Raw genomic sequence first — 26002 nt, 5'->3', positions numbered from 1 at the left:
AGGCATATATTGTGCAGCATGGCACATACCAGCGTGATTTTGCCCGTCTTCACTGGGCTGTACAGCAGTGATCCGCCAGATCTGCTCAGACAGCGGAAACGGGCCTTCAGCAGTCCAAATGTCCTCTCAATCATTCCACGTGTGCGGATATGTGCCCTATTGTATGCCTCTTCATGCCTGTTCCTTGGTCTCCGTACAGGTGTCATCAACCATGGCGTGAGTGCATATCCCGCATCACCTACATGGGATGTAGATGGGGGAACATGTCAGTGTTTGTGGCATCATGTCCTCATCTGCTGCTGTGCATTCTTGTATCATCATTCATTCATGCATATGAACCATGCAGTGTCTGGAGGTATGTTTTGGCCATCACGAGGAATGTCGCTGACTGCATATGGGCCTACACATTAACTTGCATGTTTGCTGTGCCCTGCGGGTGACATTTGATTGTGTGCATGTCATGGTGCAGTGCTGTCCACACATGGCAGAGTGACTCGACTGTACGGAAGTAGTAAATACTCGTCGTATCATTTGCACGCCTCTCGTGCTTTTTGGGGCAGTGTTTCAATTGAGGGTGGGTGTCTGCAGTGGCACAGGGTTCATGGGACAGTGACGGGATTGGCTGTGGCAGCGTGTGCACGGGCACATTGTGGTGCCCTGTCATGTCTTCCTTCATGATGTTTGGCATCCGCTGTGTATTTGGTAGATGGAAGGGGGGTGATGCATGTGCGGTCACAGCGGCACACTCACAATGCTCATTGCCTGGACACACACACACCACTCCGACAGGGTTGTAGCATCGTCAGCTGTACTCACCCAATAGCCATGTGCTTTGTCCGGCATAGCGTTCCATGTACCGTGGCAACGTGGAATTCCGCAGTACCATTGAGTCATGTGATGAGCCTGGGAAACGTGCGCAGCAGTGTGTAATCAGTTGCATGGCATCACAAACCATCTGGACATTCAAAGAGTGATACTGTTTCCTATTGCGGAACACCGCCTCAATTGCATGTGGTACTGTCAGCTCGACGTGGGTGCAGTCAACTGCGCCTATGCAATTTGGCATGCCTGCCATGGCATGGAAGGCCAACTTGGTGGCAATGACCTCGGGGAGGGTGCGGGGTAGGGCTATGTGTTCCGACACATGGCGCAACAGGGCATCCAGTACCTGTACCAGGACTTTTGAGAAACACGGTTGTGATATGCCGTGCAGCTCACCAACCGTGTGTTGATAGGTGCCAGTGCCAAGGAAATGCAGAACTGAGACAACCTTCAAGAGGGGGGGGATGGCGGTGGGGGTGTCAATTAGGCTGCTGATGTTGTCCTCAATCATGGCGGTGATGTGCATGATTGTTGCACGGTCCAGCCGGTATAGGGTGTGGATCTGTCCTGGGGTGAGGTTCCAGGGTGAGGCCCTGATGCGTGGTATTGGTGGCTGGCGGCGGGGTCGGGCTGGCTGGGCAATGGGGTTTGCCATAGCTGCAGGGTTGGCTGGTTGCCGCCTGCGCCTCCTCCGCCTACGCCTCCTCCTCTGCGCCATTGCTGCCACCATGTGCAGTACTGCCTGTTGGTTGAGTAGGCCCAGTCCCAGTGCTACTAGCCCTGCTGCCTGCATGGTTCTGTGTTGTGTTGGGCTGGGTGTGGCCCTTTTGTAGGCTCCCAGTGGCCTGCTAGGTCCAGCTGGGCTGATTTGGTGCACCTGTGCCCTGATTCAGTTCAGCCGGCAGTGTATAACGCCATGTTCGCGGTGGCGGCGGTTCCGCCACCGTGATCACGGTATTTCCGCCATTTTTTCCCGGTATTTCCGTGTCCGCGCTAGTTGTGATGCTCACGGTGTTTCGTGTTGCCGGTAACGGAGGGGTTTCCGTGCAGGCGGAATTAAGGGGAACCCTATTTCCGCGGTGGCGGTTTAGGGTGGTGCTATTACCGGGGCCGCGGGTCATGATTGCGCGGACATGCAAACGGTGCCGGTATGGTTTTACCGGCAGTGTTAATTCCGGACCGGAGTACTTGTAATGAGGCCCATTGTGCATTTTAAACACATTGCTCACCTTTGGATACATTGTGCCCCCTCAGGAATGTAGCTTGGCTTTGGACACATTGCTCACTTTTATGCACATTGCTGACCTTTGGACATAAAGCTCACCTTTGGACACACGGTTCACTTTTATGCACATTGCTGACCTTTGGACATAAAGCTCACCTTTGGACACACGGTTCACTTTTATGCACATTGCTCACCTTTGGACATAAAGCTCACCTTTGGACACACTGTTCACTTTTATGCACATTGCTCAGCTTTGGACATACAGCTCACCTTTGGACACACTGTTCACTTTTATGCACATTGCTCAGCTTTGGACATACAGCTCACCTTTGGACACACTGTTCACTTTTATGCACATTGCTCACCTTTGGACATAAAGCTCACCTTTGGACACACTGTTCACTTGTATGCACATTGCTCACTTTTGGACATAAAGCTCACCTTTGGACACACTGTTCACTTTTATGCACATTGCTCAGCTTTGGACACATTGCTCACCATTGGACACATTGGTCACTTTTAGACACAATGCTCAGCTTTGGACACATTGCTCACCTTGGGACATAAATCTCATCTTTGGACACATTGTGCATGCATTTTAGACACATTGCTCACCTTTGGATACATTGTGCCCCCTCAGGAATGTAGCTTGGCTTTGGACACATTGCTCACCTTTGGACATAAAGCTCACCTTTGGACACACTGTTCACTTTTATGCACATTGCTCACCTTTGGACTTAAAGCTCACCTTTGGACACACTGTTCACTTTTATGCACATTGCTCACCTTTGGACACACTGTTCACTTTTATGCACATTGCTCACCTTTGGACACATTGCTCACCTTTGGACACACTGTTCACTTTTATGCACATTGCTCACCTTAGGACATAAAGCTCACCTTTGGACACACTGTTCACTTTTATGCACATTTCTCACCTTTGGACATAAAGCTCACCTTTGCACACACTGTTCACTTTTATGCACATTGCTCACCTTTGGACATAAAGCTCACCTTTGGAGACACTGTTCACTTTTATGCACATTGCTCACCTTTGGACATAAAGCTCACTTTTGGACACACTGTTCACTTTTATGAACATTGCTCACCTTTGGACTTAAAGCTCACCTTTGGACACACTGTTCACTTTCATGCACATTGCTCACCTTTGGACATAAAGCTCACCTTTGGACACACTGTTCACTTTTATGCACATTGCTCACCTTTGGACATAAAGCTCACCTTTGGACACACTGTTCACTTTTATGCACATTGCTCAGCTTTGGACACATTGCTCACCATTGGACACATTGGGCACTTTTAGGCACAATGCTCAGCTTTGGACACATTGCTCACCTTAGGACATAAATCTCACCTTTGGACACACTGTTCACTTTTATGCACATTGCTCACCTTTTGACATAACACTCACCTTTGGACACACAGTTCACTTTTATGTACATTGCTCACCTTTGGACATAAAGCTCACCTTTGGACACATTGTTCACTTTTATGCACCTTGCTCAGCTTTGGACACATTTCTCACCATTGGACACATTGGTCACTTTTAGGCACAACGCACAGCTTTGGACACATTGCTCACCTTCGGACATAAATCTCACCTTTGGACACATTGTGCATTTAAGACACATTGCTCACCTTTGGATACATTGTGCCCCCTCAGAAATGTAGCTTGGCTTTGGACACATTGCTCACTTTTGGACATAAAGCTCACCTTTGGACACACTGTTCACTTTTATGCACATTGCTCACCTTTGGACATAAAGCTCACCTTTGGACACACTGTTCACTTTTATGCACATTGCTCACCTTTGGACATAAAGCTCACCTTTGGACACATTGTTCACTTTTATGCACCTTGCTCAGCTTTGGACACATTGCTCACCATTGGACACATTGGTCACTTTTAGGCACAATGCTCAGCTTTGGACACATTGCTCACCTTGGGACATAGATCTCACCTTTGGACACATTGTGCATTTTAGACACATTGCTCACCTTTGGATACATTGTGCCCCCTCAGGAATGTAGCTTGGCTTTGGACACATTGCTCACCTTTGGACATAAAGCTCACCTTTGGACACAGTGTTCACTTTTATGCACATTGCTCACCTTTGGACATAAAGCTCACCTTTGGACACACTGTTCACTTTTATGCACATTGCTCACCTTTGGACATAAAGCTCACCTTTGGACACACTGTTCACTTTTATGCACCTTGCTCAGCTTTGGACACATTGCTCACCATTGGACACATTGGTCACTTTTAGGCACAATGCTCAGCTTTGGACACATTGCTCACCTTGGGACATAGATCTCACCTTTGGACACATTGTGCATTTTAGACACATTGCTCACCTTTGGATACATTGTGCCCCCTCAGGAATGTAGCTTGGCTTTGGACACATTGCTCACCTTTGGATATAAAGCTCACCTTTGGACACACTGCTCACTTTTATGCACATTGCTCACCTTTGGACATAAAGCTCACCTTTGGACACACTGTTCACTTTTATGCACATTGCTCACCTTAGGACATAAAGCTCACCTTTGGACACACTGTTCACTTTTATGCACATTGCTCACCTTTGGACAAAAAGCTCACCTTTGGACACACTGTTCACTTTTATGCACATTGCTCACCTTTGGGCATAAAGCTCACCTTTGGACACACTGTTCACTTTTATGCACATTGCTCACCTTTGGACATAAAGCTCACCTTTGGACACACTCTTCACTTTTATGCACATTGCTCACCTTTGGACTTAAAGCTCACCTTTGAACACACTGTTCACTTTTATGCACATTGCTCACCTTTGGACATAAAGCTCACCTTTGGACACATTGTTCACTTTTATGCACATTGCTCAGCTTTGGACACATTGCTCACCATTGGACACATTGGTCACTTTTAGGCACAATGCTCAGCTTTGGACACATTGCTCACCTTGGGACATACATCTCACCTTTAGACACATTGTGCATTTTAGACACATTGCTCACCTTTGGACACATTGCGTCCCCTCAAGAATGTAGCTTGGCTTTGGACACATTGCTCACCTTTGGACATAAAGCTCACCTTTGGACACACTCTTCACTTTTATGCACATTCCTCACCTTTGGACATAAAGCTCACCTTTGGACACACTGTTCACTTTTATGCACATTGCTCACCTTTTGACATAAAGCTCACCTTTGGACACATTGTTCACTTTTATGCACCTTGCTCAGCTTTGGACACATTGCTCACCATTGGACACATTGGTCACTTTTAGGCACAATGCTCAGCTTTGGACACGTTGCTCACCTTGGGACATAAATCTCACCTTTGGACACATTGTGCATTTTAAACACATTGCTCACCTTTGGATACATTGTGCCCCCTCAGGAATGTAGCTTGGCTTTGGACACATTGCTCACCTTTGGACATAAAGCTCACCTTTGGACACAAAGTTCACTTTTATGCACATTGCTCACCTTTGGACATAAAGCTCACCTTTGGACACACTGTTCACTTTTATGCACATTGCTCACCTTTGGACATAAAGCTCACCTTTGGACACACTGTTCACTTTTATGCACATTGCTCAGCTTTGGACACATTGCTCACCATTGGACACATTGGTCACTTTTAGGCACAATGCTCAGCTTTGGACACATTGCTCACCTTGGGACATAAATCTCACCGTTGGACACATTGTGCATTTTAGACACATTGCTCACCTTTGGATACATTGTGCCCCCTCAGGAATGTAGCTTGGCTTTGGGCACATTGCTCACCTTTGGACATAAAGCTCACCTTTGGACACACTGTTCACTTTTATGCACATTGCTCACCTTTGGATATAAAGCTCACCTTTGGACACACTGTTCACTTTTATGCACATTGCTCAGCTTTGGACACATTGCTCACCTTTGGACACACTGCTCACTTTTATGCACATTGCTCACCTTAGGACATAAAGCTCACTTTTGGACACACTGTTCACTTTTATGCACATTGCTCAGCTTTGGACATAAAGCTCACCTTTGGACACACTGTTCACTTTTATGCACATTGCTCACCTTTGGACATGAAGCTCACCTTTGGACACACTGTTCACTTTTATGCACATTGGTCACCTTTGGACATAAAGCTCACCTTTGGACACACTGTTCACTTTTATGCACATTGCTCACCTTTGGACTTAAAGCTCACCTTTGGACACACTGTTCACTTTTATGCACATTGCTCACCTTTGGACATAAAGCTCACCTTTGGACACACTGCTCACTTGTATGCACATTGCTCACCTTTGGACATAAAGCTCACCATTGGACACATTGGTCACTTTTAGGCACAATGCTCAGCTTTGGACACATTGCTCACCTTGGGACATAAAGCTCACCTTTGGACACATTGTGCATTTTAGACACATTGCTCACCTTTGGATACATTGTGCCCCCTCAGGAATGTAGCTTGGCTTTGGACAAATTGCTCACCTTTGGACATAAAGCTCACCTTTGGACACACTGTTCACTTTTATGCACATTGCTCACCTTTGGACATAAAGCTCACCTTTGGACACACTGTTCACTTTTATGCACATTGCTCAGCTTTGGACATACAGCTCACCTTTGGACACACTGTTCACTTTTATGCACATTGCTCACCTTTGGACGTAAAGCTCACCTTTGGACACACTGTTCACTTTTATGCACATTGCTCAGCTTTGGACACATTGCTCACCAATGGACACATTGGTCACTTTTAGACACAATGCTCAGCTTTGGACACATTGCTCACCTTGGGACATAACTCTCATCTTTGGACACATTGTGCATTTTAGACACATTGCTCACCTTTGGATACATTGTGCCCCCTCAGGAATGTAGCTTGGCTTTGGACACATTGCTCACCTTTGGACATAAAGCTCACCTTTGGACACACTGTTCACTTTTATGGACATTGCTCACCTTTGGACATAAAGCTCACCTTTGGACACACTGTTCTACTTTTATGCATATTGCTCACCTTTGGACATAAAGCTCACCTTTGGACACACTGTTCACTTTTATGCACATTGCTCAGCTTTGGACACATTGCTCACCATTGGACACATTGGTCACTTTTAGGCACCATGCTCAGCTTTGGACACATTGCTCACCTTGGGACATAAATCTCACCGTTGGACACATTGTGCATTTTAGACACATTGCTCACCTTTGGATACATTGTGCCCCCTCAGGAATGTAGCTTGGCTTTGGACACATTGCTCACCTTTGGACATAAAGCTCACCTTTGGACACACTGTTCACTTTTATGCACATTGCTCACCTTTGGACATAAAGCTCACCTTTGGACACACTGTTCACTATTATGCACATTGCTCACCTTTGGACACAAAGCTCACCTTTGGACACACTGTTCACTTTTATGCACATTGCTCAGCTTTGGACACATTGCTCACCTTTGGACACACTGCTCACTTTTATGCACATTGCTCACCTTAGGACATAAAGCTCACCTTTGGACACACTGTTCACTTTTATGCACATTGCTCACCTTTGGACATAAAGCTCACCTTTGGACACACTGTTCACTTTTATGCACATTGCTCACCTTTGGACATAAAGCTCACCTTTGGACACACTGTTCACTTTTATGCACATTGCTCACCTTTGGACATAAAGCTCACCTTTGGACACACTGTTCACTTTTATGCACATTGCTCACCTTTGGACATAAAGCTCACCTTTGGACACACTGTTCACTTTTATGCACATTGCTCACCTTTGGACTTAAAGCTCACCTTTGGACACACTGTTCACTTTTATGCACATTGCTCACCTTTGGACATAAAGCTCACCTTTGGACACACTGTTCACTTGTATGCACATTGCTCACCTTTGGACATAAAGCTCACCATTGGACACATTGGTCACTTTTAGGCACAATGCTCAGCTTTGGACACATTGCTCACCTTGGGACATAAAGCTCACCTTTGGACACATTGTGCATTTTAGACACATTGCTCACCTTTGGATACATTGTGCCCCCTCAGGAATGTAGCTTGGCTTTGGACACATTGCTCACCTTTGGACATAAAGCTCACCCTTGGACACACTGTTCACTTTTATGCACATTGCTGACCTTTGGACATAAAGCTCACTTTTGGACACACTGTTCACTTTTATGCACATTGCTCACCTTTGGACATAAAGCTCACCTTTGGACACACTGTTCACTTTTATGCACATTGCTCAGCTTTGGACATACAGCTCACCTTTGGACACACTGTTCACTTTTATGCACATTGCTCACCTTTGGACATAAAGCTCACCTTTGGACACACTGTTCACTTGTATGCACATTGCTCACTTTTGGACATAAAGCTCAGCTTTGGACACACTGTTCACTTTTATGCACATTGCTCAGCTTTGGACACATTGCTCACCATTGGACACATTGGTCACTTTTAGACACAATGCTCAGCTTTGGACACATTGCTCACCTTGGGACATAAATCTCATCTTTGGACACATTGTGCATTTTAGACACATTGCTCACCTTTGGATACATTGTGCCCCCTCAGGAATGTAGCTTGGCTTTGGACACATTGCTCACCTTTGGACATAAAGCTCACCTTTTGACACACTGTTCACTTTTATGCACATTGCTCACCTTTGGACTTAAAGCTCACCTTTGGACACACTGTTCACTTTTATGCACATTGCTCACCTTTGGACACACTGTTCACTTTTATGCACATTGCTCACCTTTGGACATAAAGCTCACCTTTGGACACACTGTTCACTTTTATGCACATTGCTCAGCTTTGGACACATTGCTCACCTTTGGACACACTGTTCACTTTTATGCACATTGCTCACCTTTGGACATAAAGCTCACCTTTGGACACATTGGTAACTTTTAGACACATTGCTCAGCTTTGGACACATTGCTCACCATTGGACATATTGGTCACTTTTAGGCATAATGCTCAGCTTTAGACACATTGATCACCTTGGGACATAAATCTCACCTTTGGACACATTGTGCATTTTAGACACATTGCTCACCTTTGGATACATTGTGCCCCCTCAGGAATGTAGCTTGGCTTTGGACACATTGCTCACCTTTGGACATAAAGCTCACCTTTGGACACACTGTTCACTTTTATGCACATTGCTCACCTTTGGACATAAAGCTCACCTTTGGCCACACTGTTCACTCCTATGCACATTGCTCACCTTTGGACATAAAGCTCACCTTTGGACACACTTTTCACTTTTATGCACATTGCTCAGCTTTGGGCACATTGCTCACCATTGGACACATTGGTCACTTTTAGGCACAATGCTCAGCTTTGGACACATTGCTCACCTTGGGACATAAATCTCACCTTTGGACACATTGTGCATTTTAGACACATTGCTCACCTTTGGATACATTGTGCCCCCTCAGGAATGTAGCTTGGCTTTGGACACATTGCTCGCCTTTGGACATAAAGCTCACCTTTGGACACACTGTTCACCTTTATGCACATTGCTCACCTTTGGACATAAAGCTCACCTTTGGGCACAATGTTCACTTTGATGCACATTGCTCACCTTTGGACATAAAGCTCACCTTTGGACACACTGTTCACTTTTATGCACATTGCTCATCTTTGGACATAAAGCTCACCTTTGGACACACTGTTCACTTTTATGCACATTGCTCACCTTTGGACATAAAGCTCACCTTTGGACACACTGTTCACATTTATGCACATTGCTCACCTTTGGACATAAAGCTCACCTTTGGACACACTGTTCACTTTTGTGCACATTGCTCACCTTTGGACATAAAGCTCACCTTTGGACACACTGTTCACTTTTATGCACATCGCTCACCTTTGGACATAAAGCTCACCTTTGGACACATTGTTCACTTTTATGCACATCGCTCAGCTTTGGACACATTGCTCACCATTGGACACATTGGTCACTTTTAGGCACAATGCTCCGCTTTGGACACATTGCTCACCTTGGGACATAAATCTCACCGTTGGACACATTGTGCATTTTAGACACATTGCTCACCTTTGGATACATTGTGCCCCCTCAGGAATGTAGCTTGGCTTTGGACACATTGCCCACCTTTGGACATAAAGCTCACCTTTGGACACACTGTTCACTTTTATGCACATTGCTCACCTTTGGACATAAAGCTCACCTTTGGACACACTGTTCACTTTTATGCACATTGCTCACCTTTGGACAAAAAACTCACCTTTGGACACACTGTTCACTTTTATGCACATTGCTCAGCTTTGGACACATTGCTCACCTTTGGACACACTGTTCACTTTTATGCACATTGCTCACCTTAGGAAATAAAGCACACCTTTGGACACACTGTTCACTTTTATGCACATTGCTCACCTTTGGACATAAAGCACACCTTTGGACATAAAACACACCTTTGGACACACTGTTCACTTTTATGCACATTGCTCACCTTTGGACATTAAGCTCACCTCTGGACACACTGTTACCTTTTAGGCACATTGCTCACCTTTGGACATAAAGCTCACCTTTGGACACACTGTTCACTTTTATGCACATTGCTCACCTTTGGACTTAAAGCTCACCTTTGGACACACTATTCACTTTTATGCACATTACTCATCTTTGGACATAAAGCTCACCTTTGGACACACTGTTCACTTGTATGCACATTGCTCACATTTGGACATAAAGCTCACCTTTGGACACACTGTTCACTTTTATGCACATTGCTCAGCTTTGGACACATTGCTCACCATTGGACACATTGGTCACTTTTAGGCACAATGCTCAGCTTTGGACACATTGCTCACCTTGGGACATAAATCTCACAGTTGGACACATTGTGCATTTAAGACACATTGCTCACCTTTGGATACATTGTGCCCCCTTAGGAATGTAGCTTGGCTTTGGACACATTGCTCACCTTTGGACATAAAGCTCACCTTTGGACACACTGTTCACTTTTATGCACATTGCTCACCTTTGGACATAAAGCTCACCTTTGGACACACTGTTCACTTTTATGCACATTGCTCAGCTTTGTACACATTGCTCACCTTTGGACACACTGTTCACTTTTATGCACATTGCTCACCTTAGGACATAAAGTTCACCTTTGGACACACCGTTCACTTTTATGCACATTGCTCACCTTTGGACATAAAGCTCACCTTTGGACACACTGGTCACTTTTATGCACATTGCTCACCCATGGACATAAAGCTCACCTTTGGACACACTGTTCACTTTTATGCACATTGCTCACCTTTGGACATAAAGCTCACCTTTGGACACACTGTTCACTTTTATGCACATTGCTCACCTTTGGACTTAAAGCTCACCTTTGGACACACTGTTCACTTTTATGCACATTGCTCACCTTTGGACATAAAGCTCACCTTTGGACACACTGTTCACTTTTATGCACATTGCTCACCTTTGGACACAAAGCTCACCTTTGGACACACTGTTCACTTTTATGCACATTGCTCAGCTTTGGACACATTGCTCACCTTTGGACACACTGTTCACTTTTATGCACATTGCTCAGCTTTGGACACATTCCTCACCATTGGACACATTGGTCACTTTTAGGCACAATGCTCAGTTTTGGACACATTGATCACCTTGGGACATAAATCTCACCTTTAGACACATTGTGCATTTTAGACACATTGCTCACCTTTGGATACATTGTGCCCCCTCAGGAATGTAGCTTGGCTTTGGACACATTGCTCACCTTTGGACATAAAGCTCACCCTTGGACACACTGTTCACTTTTATGCACATTGCTCACCTTTGGACATAAAGCTCACCTTTGGACACACTGTTCACTTTTATGCACATTGCTCACCTTTGGACATAAAGCTCACCTTTGGACACACTGTTCACTTTTATGCACATTGCTCAGCTTTGGACACATTGCTGACCTTTGGACACATTGGTCACTTTTAGGCACAATGCTCAGCTTTGGTCACATTGCTCACCTTGGGACATAAATCTCACCTTTGGACACATTGTGCATTTTAGACACATTGCTCACCTTTGGATACATTGTGCCCCCTCAGGAATGTAGCTTGGCTTTGGACACATTGCTCACCTTTGGACATAAAGCTCACCTTTGGACACACTGTTCACTTTTATGCACATTGCTCACCTTTGGACATAAAGCTCACCTTTGGACACACTGTTCACTTTTATGCACATTGCTCACCTTTGGACATAAAGCTCACCTTTGGACACACTGTTCACTTTTATGCACATTGCTCACCTTTCGACATAAAGCTCACCTTTGGACACATTGTTCACTTGTATGCACATTGCTCAGTTTTGGACACATTGCTCACCATTGGACACATTGGTCACTTTTAGGCACAATGCTCAGCTTTGGACACATTGCTCACCTTGGGACATAAATCTCACCTTTGGACACATTGTGCATTTTAGACACATTGCTCACCTTTGGATACATTGTGCCCCCTCAGGAATTTAGCTTGGCTTTGGACACATTGCTCACCTTTGGATATAAAGCTCACCTTTGGACACACTGTTCACTTTTATGCACATTGCTCACCTTTGGACATAAAGCTCACCTTTGGACACACTGTTCACTTTTATGCACATTGCTCACCTTTGGACATAAAGCTCACCTTTGGACACACTGTTCACTTTTATGCACATTGCTCATCTTTGGACACATTGCTCACCTTTGGACACACTGTTCACTTTTATGCACATTGCTCACCTTAGGACATAAAGCTCACCTTTGGACACACTGTTCACTTTGATGCACATTGCTCACATTAGGACATAAAGCTCACCTTTGGACACACTGTTCACTTTTATGCACATTGCTCACCTTTGGACATAAAGCTCACCTTTGGACACACTGGTCACTTTTATGCACGTTGCTCACCCATGGACATAAAGCTCACCTTTGGACACACGGTTCACTTTTATGCACATTGCTCAGCTTTGGACATAAAGCTCACCTTTGGACACACTGTTCACTTTTATGCACATTGCTCACCTTTGGACATAAAGCTCACCTTTGGACACACTGTTCACTTTTATGCACATTGCTCACCTTTGGACATAAAGCTCACCTTTGGACACACTGTTCACTTTTATGCACATTGCTCACCTTTGGACTTAAAGCTCACCTTTGGACACACTGTTCACTTTTATGCACATTGCTCACCTTTGGACATAAAGCTCACCTTTGGACACACCGTTCACTTGTATGCACATTGCTCACCTTTGGACATAAAGCTCACCATTGGACACATTGGTCACTTTTAGGCACAATTCTCAGCTTTGGACACATTGCTCACCTTGGGACATAAAGCTCACCTTTGGACACATTGTGCATTTTAGACACATTGCTCACCTTTGGATACATTGTGCCCCCTCAGGAATGTAGCTTGGCTTTGGACAAATTGCTCACCTTTGGACATAAAGCTCACCTTTGGACACACTGTTCTCTTTTATGCACATTGCTCACCTTTGGACATAAAGCTCACCTTTGGACACACTGTTCACTTTTATGCACATTGCTCAGCTTTGGACATACAGCTCACCTTTGGACACACTGTTCACTTTTATGCACATTGCTCACCTTTGGACATAAAGCTCACCTTTGGACACACTGTTCACTTGTATGCACATTGCTCACCTTTGGACATAAAGCTCACCTTTGGACACACTGTTCACTTTTATGCACATTGCTCAGCTTTGGACACATTGCTCACCATTGGACACATTGGTCACTTTTAGACGCAATGCTCAGCTTTGGACACATTGCTCACCTTGGGACATAAATCTCATCTTTGGACACATTGTGCATTTTAGACACATTGCTCACCTTTGGATACATTGTGCCCCCTCAGGAATGTAGCTTGGCTTTGGACACATTGCTCACCTTTGGACATAAAGCTCACCTTTGGACACACTGTTCTACTTTTATGCATATTGCTCACCTTTGGACATAAAGCTCACCTTTGGACACACTGTTCACTTTTATGCACATTGCTCAGCTTTGGACACATTGCTCACCATTGGACACATTGGTCACTTTTAGGCACCATGCTCAGCTTTGGACACATTGCTCACCTTGGGACATAAATCTCACCGTTGGACACATTGTGCATTTTAGACACATTGCTCACCTTTGGATACATTGTGCCCCCTCAGGAATGTAGCTTGGCTTTGGACACATTGCTCACCTTTGGACATAAAGCTCACCTTTGGACACACTGTTCACTTTTATGCACATTGCTCACCTTTGGACATAAAGCTCACCTTTGGACACACTGTTCACTTTTATGCACATTGCTCACCTTTGGACACAAAGCTCACCTTTGGACACACTGTTCACTTTTATGCACATTGCTCAGCTTTGGACACATTGCTCACCTTTGGACACACTGCTCACTTTTATGCACATTGCTCACCTTAGGACATAAAGCTCACCTTTGGACACACTGTTCACTTTTATGCACATTGCTCACCTTTGGACATAAAGCTCACCTTTGGACACACTGTTCACTTTTATGCACATTGCTCACCTTTGGACATAAAGCTCACCTTTGGACACACTGTTCACTTTTATGCACATTGCTCACCTTTGGACATAAAGCTCACCTTTGGACACACTGTTCACTTTTATGCACATTGCTCACCTTTGGACATAAAGCTCACCTTTGGACACACTGTTCACTTTTATGCACATTGCTCACCTTTGGACTTAAAGCTCACCTTTGGACACACTGTTCACTTTTATGCACATTGCTCACCTTTGGACATAAAGCTCACCCTTGGACACACTGTTCACTTGTATGCACATTGCTCACCTTTGGACATAAAGCTCACCATTGGACACATTGGTCACTTTTAGGCACAATGCTCAGCTTTGGACACATTGCTCACCTTGGGACATAAAGCTCACCTTTGGACACATTGTGCATTTTAGACACATTGCTCACCTTTGGATACATTGTGCCCCCTCAGGAATGTAGCTTGGCTTTGGACACATTGCTCACCTTTGGACATAAAGCTCACCTTTGGACACACTGTTCACTTTTATGCACATTGCTCACCTTTGGACACAAAGCTCACCTTTGGACACACTGTTCACTTTTATGCACATTGCTCAGCTTTGGACATACAGCTCACCTTTGGACACACTGTTCACTTTTATGCACATTGCTCACCTTTGGACATAAAGCTCACCTTTGGACACACTGTTCACTTGTATGCACATTGCTCACCTTTGGACATAAAGCTCACCTTTGGACACACTGTTCACTTTTATGCACATTGCTCAGCTTTGGACACATTGCTCACCATTGGACACATTGGTCACTTTTAGACACAATGCTCAGCTTTGGACACATTGCTCACCTTGGGACATAAATCTCACCGTTGGACACATTGTGCATTTTAGACACATTGCTCACCTTTGGATACATTGTGCCCCCTCAGGAATGTAGCTTGGCTTTGGACACATTGCCCACCTTTGGACATAAAGCTCACCTTTGGACACACTGTTCACTTTTATGCACATTGCTCACCTTTGGACATAAAGCTCACCTTTGGACACACTGTTCACTTTTATGCACATTGCTCACCTTTGGACACATTGCTCACCTTTGGACACACTGTTCACTTTTATGCACATTGCTCACCTTAGGAAATAAAGCACACCTTTGGACACACTGTTCACTTTTATGCACATTGCTCACCTTTGGACATAAAGCACACCTTTGGACATAAAACACACCTTTGGACACACTGTTCACTTTTATGCACATTGCTCACCTTTGGACATTAAGCTCACCTCTGGACACACTGTTACCTTTTAGGCACATTGCTCACCTTTGGACATAAAGCTCACCTTTGGACACACTGTTCACTTTTATGCACATTGCTCACCTTTGGACTTAAAGCTCACCTTTGGACACACTATTCACTCTTATGCACATTACTCATCTTTGGACATAAAGCTCACCTTTGGACACACTGTTCACTTGTATGCACATTGCTCACATTTGGACATAAAGCTCACCTTTGGACACACTGTTCACTTTTATGCACATTGCTCAGCTTTGGACACATTGCTCACCATTGGACACATTGGTCACTTTTAGGCACAATGCTCAGCTTTGGACACATTGCTCACCTTGGGACATAAATCTCACAGTTGGACACATTGTGCATTTAAGACACATTGCTCACCTTTGGATACATTGTGCCCCCTTAGGAATGTAGCTTGGCTTTGGACACATTGCTCACCTTTGGACATAAAGCTCACCTTTGGACACACTGTTCACTTTTATGCACATTGCTCACCTTTGGACATAAAGCTCACCTTTGGACACACTGTTCACTTTTATGCACATTGCTCAGCTTTGTACACATTGCTCACCTTTGGACACACTGTTCACTTTTATGCACATTGCTCACCTTAGGACATAAAGCTCACCTTTGGACACACCGTTCACTTTTATGCACATTGCTCACCTTTGGACATAAAGCTCACCTTTGGACACACTGGTCACTTTTATGCACATTGCTCACCCATGGACATAAAGCTCACCTTTGGACACACTGTTCACTTTTATGCACATTGCTCACCTTTGGACATAAAGCTCACCTTTGGACACACTGTTCACTTTTATGCACATTGCTCACCTTTGGACTTAAAGCTCACCTTTGGACACACTGTTCACTTTTATGCACATTGCTCACCTTTGGACATAAAGCTCACCTTTGGACACACTGTTCACTTTTATGCACATTGCTCACCTTTGGACACAAAGCTCACCTTTGGACACACTGTTCACTTTTACGCACATTGCTCAGCTTTGGACACATTGCTCACCTTTGGACACACTGTTCACTTTTATGCACATTGCTCAGCTTTGGACACATTCCTCACCATTGGACACATTGGTCACTTTTAGGCACAATGCTCAGTTTTGGACACATTGATCACCTTGGGACATAAATCTCACCTTTAGACACATTGTGCATTTTAGACACATTGCTCACCTTTGGATACATTGTGCCCCATCAGAAATGTAGCTTGGCTTTGGACACATTGCTCACCTTTGGACATAAAGCTCACCCTTGGACACACTGTTCACTTTTATGCACATTGCTCACCTTTGGACATAAAGCTCACCTTTGGACACACTGTTAACTTTTATGCACATTGCTCACCTTTGGACATAAAGCTCACCTTTGGACACACTGTTCACTTTTATGCACATTGCTCAGCTTTGGACACATTGCTGACCTTTGGACACATTGGTCACTTTTAGGCACAATGCTCAGCTTTGGTCACATTGCTCACCTTGGGACATAAATCTCACCTTTGGACACATTGTGCATTTTAGACACATTGCTCACCTTTGGATACATTGTGCCCCCTCAGGAATGTAGCTTGGCTTTGGACACATTGCTCACCTTTGGACATAAAGCTCACCTTTGGACACACTGTTCACTTTTATGCACATTGCTCACCTTTGGACATAAAGCTCACCTTTGGACACACTGTTCACTTTTATGCACATTGCTCACCTTTCGACATAAAGCTCACCTTTGGACACATTGTTCACTTGTATGCACATTGCTCAGTTTTGGACACATTGCTCACCATTGGACACATTGGTCACTTTTAGGCACAATGCTCAGCTTTGGACACATTGCTCACCTTGGGACATAAATCTCACCTTTGGACACATTGTGCATTTTAGACACATTGCTCACCTTTGGATACATTGTGCCCCCTCAGGAATGTAGCTTGGCTTTGGACACATTGCTCACCTTTGGACATAAAGCTCACCTTTGGACACACTGTTCACTTTTATGCACATTGCTCACCTTTGGACATAAAGCTCACCTTTGGACACACTGTTCACTTTTATGCACATTGCTCACCTTTGGACATAAAGCTCACCTTTGGACACACTGTTCACTTTTATGCACATTGCTCACCTTTGGACATAAAGCTCACCTTTGGACACACTGTTCACTTTTATGCACATTGCTCATCTTTGGACACATTGCTCACCTTTGGACACACTGTTCACTTTTATGCACATTGCTCACCTTAGGACATAAAGCTCACCTTTGGACACACTGTTCACTTTGATGCACATTGCTCACCTTAGGACATAAAGCTCACCTTTGGACACACTGTTCACTTTTATGCACATTGCTCACCTTTGGACATAAAGCTCACCTTTGGACACACTGGTCACTTTTATGAACGTTGCTCACCCATGGACATAAAGCTCACCTTTGGACACACGGTTCACTTTTATGCACATTGCTCAGCTTTGGACATAAAGCTCACCTTTGGACACACTGTTCACTTTTATGCACATTGCTCATCTTTGGACATAAAGCTCACCTTTGGACACACTGTTCACTTTTATGCACATTGCTCACCTTTGGACATAAAGCTCACCTTTGGACACACTGTTCACTTTTATGCACATTGCTCACCTTTGGACTTAAAGCTCACCTTTGGACACACTGTTCACTTTTATGCACATTGCTCACCTTTGGACATAAAGCTCACCTTTGGACACACTGTTCACTTGTATGCACATTGCTCACCTTTGGACATAAAGCTCACCATTGGACACATTGGTCACTTTTAGGCACAATTCTCAGCTTTGGACACATTGCTCACCTTGGGACATAAAGCTCACCTTTGGACACATTGTGCATTTTAGACACATTGCTCACCTTTGGATACATTGTGCCCCCTCAGGAATGTAGCTTGGCTTTGGACAAATTGCTCACCTTTGGACATAAAGCTCACCTTTGGACACACTGTTCTCTTTTATGCACATTGCTCACCTTTGGGCATAAAGCTCACCTTTGGACACACTGTTCACTTTTATGCACATTGCTCAGCTTTGGACATACAGCTCACCTTTGGACACACTGTTCACTTTTATGCACATTGCTCACCTTTGGACATAAAGCTCACCTTTGGACACACTGTTCACTTGTATGCACATTGCTCACCTTTGGACATAAAGCTCACCTTTGGACACACTGTTCACTTTTATGCACATTGCTCAGCTTTGGACACATTGCTCACCATTGGACACATTGGTCACTTTTAGACGCAATGCTCAGCTTTGGACACATTGCTCACCTTGGGACATAAATCTCATCTTTGGACACATTGTGCATTTTAGACACATTGCTCACCTTTGGATACATTGTGCCCCCTCAGGAATGTAGCTTGGCTTTGGACACATTGCTCACCTTTGGACATAAAGCTCACCTTTGGACACACTGTTCTACTTTTATGCATATTGCTCACCTTTGGACATAAAGCTCACCTTTGGACACACTGTTCACTTTTATGCACATTGCTCAGCTTTGGACACATTGCTCACCATTGGACACATTGGTCACTTTTAGGCACCATGCTCAGCTTTGGACACATTGCTCACCTTGGGACATAAATCTCACCGTTGGACACATTGTGCATTTTAGACACATTGCTCACCTTTGGATACATTGTGCCACCTCAGGAATGTAGCTTGGCTTTGGACACATTGCTCACCTTTGGACATAAAGCTCACCTTTGGACACACTGTTCACTTTTATGCACATTGCTCACCTTTGGACATAAAGCTCACCTTTGGACACACTGTTCACTTTTATGCACATTGCTCACCTTTGGACACAAAGCTCACCTTTGGACACACTGTTCACTTTTATGCACATTGCTCAGCTTTGGACACATTGCTCACCTTTGGACACACTGCTCACTTTTATGCACATTGCTCACCTTAGGACATAAAGCTCACCTTTGGACACACTGTTCACTTTTATGCACATTGCTCACCTTTGGACATAAAGCTCACCTTTGGACACACTGTTCACTTTTATGCACATTGCTCACCTTTGGACATAAAGCTCACCTTTGGACACACTGTTCACTTTTATGCACATTGCTCACCTTTGGACATAAAGCTCACCTTTGGACACACTGTTCACTTTTATGCACATTGCTCACCTTTGGACATAAAGCTCACCTTTGGACACACTGTTCACTTTTATGCACATTGCTCACCTTTGGACTTAAAGCTCACCTTTGGACACACTGTTCACTTTTATGCACATTGCTCCCCTTTGGACATAAAGCTCACCCTTGGACACACTGTTCACTTGTATGCACATTGCTCACCTTTGGACATAAAGCTCACCATTGGACACATTGGTCACTTTTAGGCACAATGCTCAGCTTTGGACACATTGCTCACCTTGGGACATAAAGCTCACCTTTGGACACATTGTGCATTTTAGACACATTGCTCACCTTTGGATACATTGTGCCCCCTCAGGAATGTAGCTTGGCTTTGGACACATTGCTCACCTTTGGACATAAAGCTCACCTTTGGACACACTGTTCACTTTTATGCACATTGCTCACCTTTGGACACAAAGCTCACCTTTGGACACACTGTTCACTTTTATGCACATTGCTCAGCTTTGGACATACAGCTCACCTTTGGACACACTGTTCACTTTTATGCACATTGCTCACCTTTGGACATAAAGCTCACCTTTGGACACACTGTTCACTTGTATGCACATTGCTCACCTTTGGACATAAAGCTCACCTTTGGACACACTGTTCACTTTTATGCACATTGCTCAGCTTTGGACACATTGCTCACCATTGGACACATTGGTCACTTTTAGACACAATGCTCAGCTTTGGACACATTGCTCACCTTGGGACATAAATCTCATCTTTGGACACATTGTGCATTTTAGACACATTGCTCACCTTTGGATACATTGTGCCCCCTCAGGAATGTAGCTTGGCTTTGGACACATTGCTCACCTTTGGACATAAAGCTCACCTTTGGACACACTATTCACTTTTATGGACATTGCTCACCTTTGGACATAAAGCTCACCTTTGGACACACTGTTCTACTTTTATGCATATTGCTCACCTTTGGACATAAAGCTCACCTTTGGACACACTGTTCACTTTTATGCACATTGCTCAGCTTTGGACACATTGCTCACCATTGGACACATTGGTCACTTTTAGGCACCATGCTCAGCTTTGGACACATTGCTCACCTTGGGACATAAATCTCACCGTTGGACACATTGTGCATTTTAGACACATTGCTCACCTTTGGATACATTGTGCCCCCTCAGGAATGTAGCTTGGCTTTGGACACATTGCTCACCTTTGGACATAAAGCTCACCTTTGGACACACTGTTCAATTTTATGCACATTGCTCACCTTTGGACATAAAGCTCACCTTTGGACACACTGTTCACTTTTATGCACATTGCTCACCTTTGGACACAAAGCTCACCTTTGGACACACTGTTCACTTTTATGCACATTGCTCAGCTTTGGACACATTGCTCACCTTTGGACACACTGCTCACTTTTATGCACATTGCTCACCTTAGGACATAAAGCTCACCTTTGGACACACTGTTCACTTTTATGCACATTGCTCACCTTTGGACATAAAGCTCACCTTTGGACACACTGTTCACTTTTATCCACATTGCTCACCTTTGGACATAAATCTCACCTTTGGACACACTGTTCACTTTTATGCACATTGCTCACCTTTGGACATAAAGCTCACCTTTGGACACACTGTTCACTTTTATGCACATTGCTCACCTTTGGACATAAAGCTCACCTTTGGACACACTGTTCACTTTTATGCACATTGCTCACCTTTGGACTTAAAGCTCACCTTTGGACACACTGTTCACTTTTATGCACATTGCTCACCTTTGGACATAAAGCTCACCTTTGGACACACTGTTCACTTGTATGCACATTGCTCACCTTTGGACATAAAGCTCACCATTGGACACATTGGTCACTTTTAGGCACAATGCTCAGCTTTGGACACATTGCTCACCTTGGGACATAAAGCTCACCTTTGGACACATTGTGCATTTTAGACACATTGCTCACCTTTGGATACATTGTGCCCCCTCAGGAATGTAGCTTTGCTTTGGACACATTGCTCACCTTTGGACATAAAGCTCACCTTTGGACACACTGTTCACTTTTATGCACATTGCTGACCTTTGGACATAAAGCTCACCTTTGGACACACTGTTCACTTTTATGCACATTGCTCACCTTTGGACATAAAGCTCACCTTTGGACACACTGTTCACTTTTATGCACATTGCTCAGCTTTGGACATACAGCTCACCTTTGGACACACTGTTCACTTTTATGCACATTGCTCACCTTTGGACATAAAGCTCACCTTTGGACACACTGTTCACTTGTATGCACATTGCTCACCTTTGGACATAAAGCTCACCTTTGGACACACTGTTCACTTTTATGCACATTGCTCAGCTTTGGACACATTGCTCACCATTGGACACATTGGTCACTTTTAGACACAATGCTCAGCTTTGGACACATTGCTCACCTTGGGACATAAATCTCATCTTTGGACACATTGTGCATTTTAGACACATTGCTCACCTTTGGATACATTGTGCCCCCTCAGGAATGTAGCTTGGCTTTGGACACATTGCTCACCTTTGGACATAAAGCTCACCTTTGGACACACTGTTCACTTTTATGCACATTGCTCACCTTTGGACTTAAAGCTCACCTTTGGACACACTGTTCACTTTTATGCACATTGCTCACCTTTGGACACACTGTTCACTTTTATGCACATTGCTCACCTTTGGACACACTGTTCACTTGTATGCACATTGCTCACCTTTGGACATAAAGCTCACCTTTGGACACACTGTTCACTTTTATGCACATTGCTCAGCTTTGGACACATTGCTCACCATTGGACACATTGGTCACTTTTAGACACAATGCTCAGCTTTGGACACATTGCTCACCTTGGGACATAAATCTCATCTTTGGACACATTGTGCATTTTAGACACATTGCTCACCTTTGGATACATTGTGCCCCCTCAGGAATGTAGCTTGGCTTTGGACACATTGCTCACCTCTGGACATAAAGCTCACCTTTGGACACACTGTTCACTTTTATGCACATTGCTCACCTTTGGACTTAAAGCTCACCTTTGGACACACTGTTCACTTTTATGCACATTGCTCACCTTTGGACACACTGTTCACTTTTATGCACATTGCTCACCTTTGGACATAAAGCTCACCTTTGGACACACTGTTCACTTTTATGCACATTGCTCAGCTTTGGACACATTGCTCACCTTTGGACACACTGTTCACTTTTATGCACATTGCTCACCTTTGGACATAAAGCTCACCTTTGGACACATTGGTAACTTTTAGACACATTGCTCAGCTTTGGACACATTGCTCACCATTGGACATATTGGTCACTTTTAGGCACAATGCTCAGCTTTAGACACATTGATCACCTTTGGACATAAATCTCACCTTTGGACACATTGTGCATTTTAGACACATTGCTCACCTTTGGATACATTGTGCCCCCTCAGGAATGTAGCTTGGCTTTGGACACATTGCTCACCTTTGGACATAAAGCTCACCTTTGGACACACTGTTCACTTTTATGCACATTGCTCACCTTTGGACATAAAGCTCACCTTTGGACACACTGTTCACTCCTATGCACATTGCTCACCTTTGGACATAAAGCTCACCTTTGGACACACTGTTCACTTTTATGCACATTGCTCAGCTTTGGGCACATTGCTCACCATTGGACACATTGGTCACTTTTAGGCAAAATGCTCAGCTTTGGACACATTGCTCACCTTGGGACATAAATCTCACCTTTGGACACATTGTGCATTTTAGACACATTGCTCACCTTTGGATACATTGTGCCCCCTCAGGAATGTAGCTTGGCTTTGGACACATTGCTCGCCTTTGGACATAAAGCTCACCTTTGGACACACTGTTCACCTTTATGCACATTGCTCACCTTTGGACATAAAGCTCACCTTTGGGCACAATGTTCACTTTGATGCACATTGCTCACCTTTGGACATAAAGCTCACCTTTGGACACACTGTTCACTTTTATGCACATTGCTCATCTTTGGACATAAAGCTCACCTTTGGACACACTGTTCACTTTTAAGCACATTGCTCACCTTTGGACATAAAGCTCACCTTTGGACACACTGTTCACATTTATGCACATTGCTCACCTTTGGGCATAAAGCTCACCTTTGGACACACTGTTCACTTGTATGCACATTGCTCACCTTTGGACATAAAGCTCACCTTTGGACACACTGTTCACTTTTATGCACATTGCTCAGCTTTGGACACATTGCTCACCATTGGACACATTGGTCACTTTTAGACACAATGCTCAGCTTTGGACACATTGCTCACCTTGGGACATAAATCTCATCTTTGGACACATTGTGCATTTTAGACACATTGCTCACCTTTGGATACATTGTGCCCCCTCAGGAATGTAGCTTGGCTTTGGACACATTGCTCACCTTTGGACATAAAGCTCACCTTTGGACACACTGTTCACTTTTATGGACATTGCTCACCTTTGGACATAAAGCTCACCTTTGGACACACTGTTCTACTTTTATGCATATTGCTCACCTTTGGACATAAAGCTCACCTTTGGACACACTGTTCACTTTTATGCACATTGCTCAGCTTTGGACACATTGCTCACCATTGGACACATTGGTCACTTTTAGGCACCATGCTCAGCTTTGGACACATTGCTCACCTTGGGACATAAATCTCACCGTTGGACACATTGTGCATTTTAGACACATTGCTCACCTTTGGATACATTGTGCCCCCTCAGGAATGTAGCTTGGCTTTGGACACATTGCTCACCTTTGGACATAAAGCTCACCTTTGGACACACTGTTCACTTTTATGCACATTGCTCACCTTTGGACATAAAGCTCACCTTTGGACACACTGTTCACTTTTATGCACATTGCTCACCTTTGGACACAAAGCTCACCTTTGGACACACTGTTCACTTTTATGCACATTGCTCAGCTTTGGACACATTGCTCACCTTTGGACACACTGCTCACTTTTATGCACATTGCTCACCTTAGGACATAAAGCTCACCTTTGGACACACTGTTCACTTTTATGCACATTGCTCACCTTTGGACATAAAGCTCACCTTTGGACACACTGTTCACTTTTATGCACATTGCTCACCTTTGGACATAAAGCTCACCTTTGGACACACTGTTCACTTTTATGCACATTGCTCACCTTTGGACATAAAGCTCACCCTTGGACACACTGTTCACTTGTATGCACATTGCTCACCTTTGGACATAAAGCTCACCATTGGACACATTGGTCACTTTTAGGCACAATGCTCAGCTTTGGACACATTGCTCACCTTGGGACATAAAGCTCACCTTTGGACACATTGTGCATTTTAGACACATTGCTCACCTTTGGATACATTGTGCCCCCTCAGGAATGTAGCTTGGCTTTGGACACATTGCTCACCTTTGGACATAAAGCTCACCTTTGGACACACTGTTCACTTTTATGCACATTGCTCACCTTTGGACACAAAGCTCACCTTTGGACACACTGTTCACTTTTATGCACATTGCTCAGCTTTGGACATACAGCTCACCTTTGGACACACTGTTCACTTTTATGCACATTGCTCACCTTTGGACATAAAGCTCACCTTTGGACACACTGTTCACTTGTATGCACATTGCTCACCTTTGGACATAAAGCTCACCTTTGGACACACTGTTCACTTTTATGCACATTGCTCAGCTTTGGACACATTGCTCACCATTGGACACACTGTTCACTTGTATGCACATTGCTCACCTTGGGACATAAATCTCATCTTTGGACACATTGTGCATTTTAGACACATTGCTCACCTTTGGA

The sequence above is a fragment of the Ambystoma mexicanum genome, chromosome 4q (genome assembly GCF_040938575.1).
Source record: "Ambystoma mexicanum isolate Mex_15411 chromosome 4q, UKY_AmexF1_1, whole genome shotgun sequence".
In the NCBI taxonomy this organism is placed as follows: Eukaryota; Metazoa; Chordata; class Amphibia; order Caudata; family Ambystomatidae; genus Ambystoma; species Ambystoma mexicanum.
The sequence above is the reverse complement of the archived record's forward strand: the minus strand, read 5'-3'. Positions refer to the sequence as shown.